This window comes from Charadrius vociferus, unplaced genomic scaffold (assembly GCF_000708025.1).
Source record: "Charadrius vociferus isolate BGI_N301 unplaced genomic scaffold, ASM70802v2 scaffold1506, whole genome shotgun sequence".
In the NCBI taxonomy this organism is placed as follows: Eukaryota; Metazoa; Chordata; class Aves; order Charadriiformes; family Charadriidae; genus Charadrius; species Charadrius vociferus.
Genome location: NW_009649037.1, coordinates 36,913 through 44,201, shown reverse-complemented (window position 1 = coordinate 44,201; position 7,289 = coordinate 36,913).

Genomic DNA, 7,289 nt, shown 5'->3' with positions numbered 1-7,289 from the left:
TGCAGCTGAGAACTTACCTTTCTTGTTTGATTGTTTTTTTTCCCTGTTGTTGGATTTTTTTCCTGTTTAATGAGCCTCTGAGTTATTTGGAAACCTCGACCTGAAACTAACCCTCTCCTAAACAAAATTCTTCTTACAATTCTGCAGAACTGAGTCCTCTAAAGTAGCTGCCTCACCCTTCTCTTTTACTCTTGGATACCGGGAGCGGAGCTTCTCAAACAAACGTGTGCTGCTGCCGGCTCCTCACCTGGTCTCTGTGGGCAGATGAAGCGGTGGATGATGAGAGAGAGGACTCGGTGCTGTCGGAATGAACCCCTGGATCTGGGAAGTGACTGCTGCTCCTGGTAGGCAGCTCTTCGTTACTGAGCACGCGTTAGCTGGAGGCAGTCTGCCAAGTGCAATATTCCAGTTAGTCTGTAGGGAATTCCAGATCCCTCTGACCTGTAAGCGTCGGTCTCCATAAACCAGGACGCAACAGGATTTAACAGGTCCGGGTCACTTCTCTTGGTCTGGAAGCTGAACGTGAGCTCCGGCTGGAAATGCTGCCGTTTTCCAAATCTTTTTCTCATTTCTGGGTTGAGTTGCGTAAAATATCCCCTGCTTGCTGTGTCCCTCTGAGATTACCAAAGACTGGAGAGAGCAGGGGAGGAAAGTCCTGAGCGGTTCTGTAAATCGAAATGCTCGTGTTTGTTGTCAGTGTTGTTGAGAGGGGCTGTGCCTGGATTCACAAACTGGATTGAGTCGAACTGCAGTAGCGCTTTCGGGCCACCCAAACCCCTTCCCTTGTTGTCGCGGTCTTAAAGGCAGCGATCGCTGGGGGGTTTGGCACACTGTAGCGTAGACACACTAGGAAAGGAAGTGTTACGTACTTAAAATGTAAGCAGTTTTACCCTTCAGTATTATTGTTGCCGCTTTATGCACGATGCCAGAACAAACATCTCGAAGACACCCGGGTGATTCTGCTATCCCAAAAGGCTGCTGGCGCCCGGTGGATGCAGCATCGTGGCTGGCTCAAGCTGCTGGCGCCGCTTCTGAACATCCTTGTTGTCTTTTGGTGCCTGCTGTGTAGGTCGTGTCACCTCTCTTCGTTAGTCCACATCGAAACCCACTTGATTTTATTCCTACAGTTCTTCTGGACCAACTGGGTCCGTGGGAGAACGGGCTTTGCAGCCAGTATTGACCCTTCAGAAATTACATATAGTGCCAATCGTTGCCGGTTGCGATTTGAAAATGAACGGTGAAGTACGTTGCGGAGTTTCTGTTTCAAATCCGAGTTCAGGGAAATGGAGATTTGGGAGTGGTTTTGTTTTATGTTCCATTCCTATATTAAATTTGGAGTGCAAGAGAGGTCAGAGCGAACTTTAGACTTCTCTGAGAATCAGATTACATAAGCCAAGATTCAAAATCCCTCTCCAGCTGATACAGTCCGCAATATATAAAATAAAAATAAGGCGTAAGTTAAAAGCTGTCCTTTTCTGGTGTATGTTAGCTGTTGTAGTTTGAGCCTTGTGCCACGGCTTTGTTAATGGGAGTGGAGGTAATTGCACAATTGGTAGAAATAGCTTTCTCCTTTCTTTTGTCTTTGCACTTGTTCTTTGGAGCGGAACTCGTTCCTCAAGCCAAATATTTCCCCAGGAATTGAGCACCTACACTTCCATTTTGTGGACGTGGCGGAGAGACAGCATACTGAAGCATTAGCGTGCGTGTCGTTCCCAGAACGCGTGGGATCCATCGTACTTCAATGGTTGTGCATGGGCGAGGTATTCACCTCTGTAACTTCTGCCTCCAAGCCCACAAACCGTGATTTCCGTTGCGAAACTTGACTGCAGTCACTGATTTACCTTGTAATTAAAGAAATGTTAGGTGGTGGTGTTTTCAGAGTCCTTAGAGATGATAGCCGTGAATTCTGTGTGCGTTTTGCTCCCAGCGCTAATGGAAGATGATCAGCTGCTCGCTTTGTTTGAGTGAAATTTTGTTTGGTCCTTTGCAAGAGCTCGGATTTCTTTTCTCCAATGGAGAAGCCGATTACTTCTGCTCTTGTCTTTATCTTGTCCGGCCCAGTGAGGGAATACTCCTACCACAAAAGTGAGGTTCCAGCCCAGCGAGTGAGTATGTCAGCAGTTGGCTGTGTGTCTGTCGGTGTGTACAATCCATGCCAAGTCCTCTCTCGGCTTGGAGGCCTCCAGTTCAAGGCACGGTCCTTTCTGCGCAGCCGATGGGCGCAAGATGAAGCCGAGGGGCAGCTGAACTGTGGCATCCAAGTTAGAGCGGGCTCCTTCGCTCCGCGGTACGGTAGGTCGTCTCGGAGGCAAGCGCAGCAGACCTTGTCTTATGAGATGTTGAGCATCACTGAACCCCTATGGCAGCAGAGGTGGCTTAATTCCTCCTGGGTCCTGGCTGAGAAAGGATTTACGCTGGATGACTAGCCTCTTGTCTGGGACTGAATGGGAGGACAGATCTGCACAGGGCACCTTCCGCCACGTCAGGAGTGCGGCTAGTATATTAAAGGAAGGGGAAGCCCGGGGAGGAGGAAGGTTCTGCCTGGCTGACCCCGGCGTCGCCCACCTCGCAGCCAAAACGCGGTTCATCTACAGCCCGGGCACTCTGTGCTGAGAAACAGGACCTGAAGCACAGCCGGGCTTGGGAGCGTTGGGCTCGGATAAGTTGGTCCGTAATTAGCAGCTGCACCTGATTTTAATTCAGTGGAATTTTAGCCAAACGCATTCTTCCAAGTTTTGCAGGCTGAGTGTTTGTTCAGAGACGGATCTTTGAATTCAGTCTGTAATGGTTTTGGTGCTTTTGTTTCTTGGGCAAAAGTGGTCAGAGAGAGTGTGTGTTACTGCTTCGGGTTGGTTTAAATAGCTTTTTTTTTTTTCTTCTTCATTTTTCTTCTCCAATTTGAATGTAGAAAAGGAGAAACAGAGTGTTCTCTTCCCTTCTCTTAATCCTTGCATGAATTGAGACATGTTCCAGATCTCTCTGCTGCCTGGAATGAGTGCCTGAGGAGTTTTGGGCACGCTGATTCGGAACGGGAGGGTGCCTGTGTGCTGGCCAAGGAGGTCTGTTGCCTTTAGCTCTGAGAAAGGAGACAAGTCTAACAGGAATATTCTCTACTCCTTCTTTTCTTTAGAACTTCTTTACTACCCCAAATTCCCCAGTTTTTTCATCTTATTCTCAAATTCCTTGCTTGGATTTTCAAGTCATGTTTCTCGTTGTTCCTTAACATGGTACCGCCAAATCTTAATTTCTGCTTTTTTTTTTTTTTCGGTCTTGCCTGCTCTCCCTCCCTCCTCCTGCACCTTCAGCCCCGCACTAGCACTTCCAGAAAATCAGGTCCAATGAAACGCATCCAAAATGACAAAACTGCAGTTTTGATAGCGATGCCCAAACAGCCCAACTACGGCTTCCCACGCACCGGCAGGGATGCTGGGAGGGGGGTGAGAACTTAAAGGCACTGGATGGTGGGGCAGAAGGGTTGGGGTTGGGTTTTTTTTTTTTTGGAAAGGTTCTTGAACTACTTGTCCAACCGAGCGCCTTTGCTTCTTCTAACGCCTTTCCCTCCCAAGCTGTGAAATGCTGCTGCTACTTGTCCTTTCCTCTTTCGGTACCTCCCTGCGATGCCCATTTGCTCCTTGGACGTGGCTCGGGGAGAGCTTGTCCCTCCGGCAGGCTCGAGGGTCAGTTAGGGAGCTCGATTATGTGAGAGGTGGGATCTGAACGGGCTTCTTGCCAACCCCCTTTTGCCCTGCGTGCCCCCCTGCAGACCTCTGCCGGTTCCCTGGGAAGGCAGAGCCGCCGAAGAGCTGGCTGGAGGTTGGCAGGGTCGCGGTGGAAGGATCAGGAGAGGAGTCGCAGCCTCCCGAGGCACGAAGTCACCGAACGCCGTGGGGTGGGTGGTGTGGTGTAGCATCGGTACTCCGTGGAAGCCCTCCAAAAGCAGTTTCGTAGCTTCTCTGGAAAAATAGCGGTACTTGTGTTAACTTCTGACCGCCTTCCGTGTAGAAGGACTGGAGCACTATCATCTTCACCCTCTGGTGTCTTTAACACAAAAGCAGATTGAGGCATGAAAGGGAACTTTGAGCAGAAGCGCAGTGGTAACCCCGAGTGAGTCTGGTGCCGGTTCCGGGCGGGCAGGAGGAGGAGGAGGAAACACGGTGAGATACTTCCCACAGCATTTCGATACTTCCCACAGCGTTTCGATACTTCCCACAGCGTTTCCCCAGCGCCTGGCTGGGCACGGGGGCTCTGCGGAGAGCCCGGGCGCAGGCACAGACCCCCCCTGCCCGCACTGGGCCGGAGGAGGAGATGGCCTTCCTACCAACCAGCCTTTTTTTGTTTGTTTGTTTGTTTGTTTTATTGTAGGGGCTGATTCCCCCCGCTGCCCCCGTCTGCCCCTTAAACGCCGCGTGTTGCGGGGTTTCCCGGCACCGCTCACTGCCTGTGTGGTCTATGCATATATTAGCACAAACACTGTTTAAATGCCTTTTGTCAAGACGTGTCCTCACCATCGATGTGTGCGCGCGCGCGTGTGTGTGTGTATGTCATTTTTGACTGCTTTTCTTGGATCTGGAGTTCTATTTTATTGCAGTGAAGACACTTTGTTATATAACGTTTATATATTTTAAGATTTGTGCCAAGAGAGGATGTATATTTAATAAAAAATTATAATTGACTTTGCAGGCTCGCTGAGGGTGTCTCCTGTCACGCGTTGCTCGTAAGAGAGAGGGGCCTGGCACGTCTGGAGGGACTAAACACGGGGGTGCCAATGGAATCCTGGGCTGCACAGGGAAGAGTGTGACCAGTAGGTCGAGGGAGGTCATTCTCCCCCTCTACTCGGCACTGGTGAGGCCACAACTGGAATACTGTGTCCAGTTTTGGGCTCCCCAGTTCAAGAGGGACAGGGAACTGCTGGAGAGAGTCCAGCGAAGGGCAACCAAGATGATTGAGGGATTGGAGCATCTCCCTGATGAGGAAAGGCTGAGAGCGCTGGGACTCTTTAGCCTGGAGAAGAGAAGGCTGAGGGGAGACCGTATTATTGCTCACAAATATTTAAAGGGTGGGTTGGAGGAGGATGGAGCCAGACTCTTCTCGGTGGTTCCCGGTGACAGGACGAGGGGCAATGGGCACAAGTTGGAACAGAGGAAGTTCCGTTCCAACACATGGAAACACTTCTTTACGGTTGGGGTGACAGAGCAGTGGCAGAGGCTGCCCAGGGAGGTGGGGGAGTCCCTTCTCTGGAGGTTTTCAAGACCCGCCTGGATGCAGTCCTGAGCGATGTCCTCTGGGCAGTCCTGCTTTAGCAGGGGAGTGGGACTGGGTGATCTCTAGAGGTCCCTTCCAACTCTGAAAATTCTGTGATTCTGTGGGTGTCTTAGGGGGGAGGCTGTGGCTGCGGGTGCCTCTTGTGGGGCCGGCGGTGCCCCCAACGGCGCAGTCCTCCCGTGCACGGGGCGCCCTACGGAGTGCCCCGGGTCGGTGTTTCGGGCTTTGCGTGGAAGTTGGGAAAAGCTTGAAGGAAGGAAAGCCGCTCTGGAGATGGTTCAAAAACCTGTGGTTCCTCCCGAGGAGACCTGCGCTGTCCCCGGCGCCGCAGTGTGGGACGGGGACGGGTGTGCAATGGCAGCAGGTGGCACTGTCGGCTTAGGCATGGCCCGCCGCCTTCCCCGAAGTTGGGGACCCCCGGCTGCTGCTCAGCCCTGCTCAGCTCTGGAGGCTTTTGGGGATTTCACCTGAATTTCGTGTCCGGCGTGGACGTGACCCCGCGATGCCTCGCAAGGTAGGAAGGTCTCAGCAGCGAGGATGGGTCCAGCCCTCCTGGAGTAACCTCAACCTCTCCGTAGCCCACTGCTGCTCTCTGCGAGCCGGGGCAGAGCTGAGGGCCTGAGCGTACCAGACCCAGAGGCTGAGACTCGCGCCAAACCTGCGGCAGAGCTGGAGAACAGTCCGGGTCCACCTCCTCCGGACCTGCTGCCTCCGGACCCCACCGGCTGAGGGTGACATCCCTGCACGCAGGTCAGCGTCCACCCGGCTTGGTTTGGGACTGCCCAGCCTCGGAGAGAGCGGCGTCTGGGAATTTCCCTCCGCTCCCAGCAGGAACAGCTCCGCCAGACGCAGGCAGCGAGGATGGGAAGAGCATCTCATTCCGGATGGAAGCGGGGTGGGACGGCAGGGCTCACGGCTTCCCTCCCCGCCGGGGCGTGAAGGAGGACCTCCGGGAGCTGCTGCCACCCCAGCCCTCTCCCCAGCCCGGGGTTTCTGGCCAAGCGTGGCTCGCTGGCCACCGAAGGTAGGTGTGCAGCAGGGGTGACACGAGGCCACGTCTGGGTGACAGCAGAGCCTCCCGGTGCCGGTCTGAGTCCTGGTGCCAGCGGAGCAGCAACGAAACCTCTTTTTCTCCGCCAAGAGCCCGAGCGCGGCCCTCGGCAGCCCCATACTCCGCTCTAAACACAGCGAAGACACCAAAAGTAAAAAAAATAATTCCGGGGAGAGGAAGATGGGGGGGCTCCTTCATTTTATTTGATGTGGCCCAATTTCAGTGCCGGCGGATGTGTCTCCTGCTCTCGGCTAGTCTATCAGTCATTGTCCCCGCCGGAGAGGGTCACGTCTGGGCACATCTCAGGGGAGGAACTGTCTGCATGTCTGAATGCAGCACAATCCCAGGCCCTAGCAACCCTCCTCCTGCCGCCGCGGCGTCCCCGCCAGCTCGGCCCCCGCCTGCTTCCTCCCCGCGCCGAAGGAAAATTAGATAAATGAGCCATCAAGGCAGTGGGACTCGCTTTTAATGGGACGGCGCGGGCTGGAACAAGTCCCTCCGCATCCCGGCCCTGGGGTGTGGGGGTGGAAATCACTTCATCCTTCCACCTTTCCACTCACGTCTTTGGGGACGGCGCTGCCGGAGCCAAATCCCTCCCGGCCTTGTGCTGGTTAATGGTGCCGCTCTGCTTTCCCCAGCTGTTGGCTAAAGGGGAATTTCCCCATAATTTTTTATTTTGGCAAAAGGGCTTTTGGTGTGGCTGCAGGTCGGGTACTCGGGAACCAGGCGGAGGAAGGCCATCAGGATTAGCCCCGTTAACACCGGGCAAAGCGCCGTCGTCTCATCCCGGCCCTTAGCGAGAGGGAATTAAGACCATTACAAGGCTATCAAATAGGATCAGAGCCCCTCTCCCTTTCTCCCGGCAGCCCAGACCTGCTAATCCTTTTTCACGCAGCTGGACCAGCACCCACGGGGCGGTGGGGAAGAGCTGGGCTGCGCTGGACGAGGGGCCGTGTCCCCCCATCGTCCCCCCCCC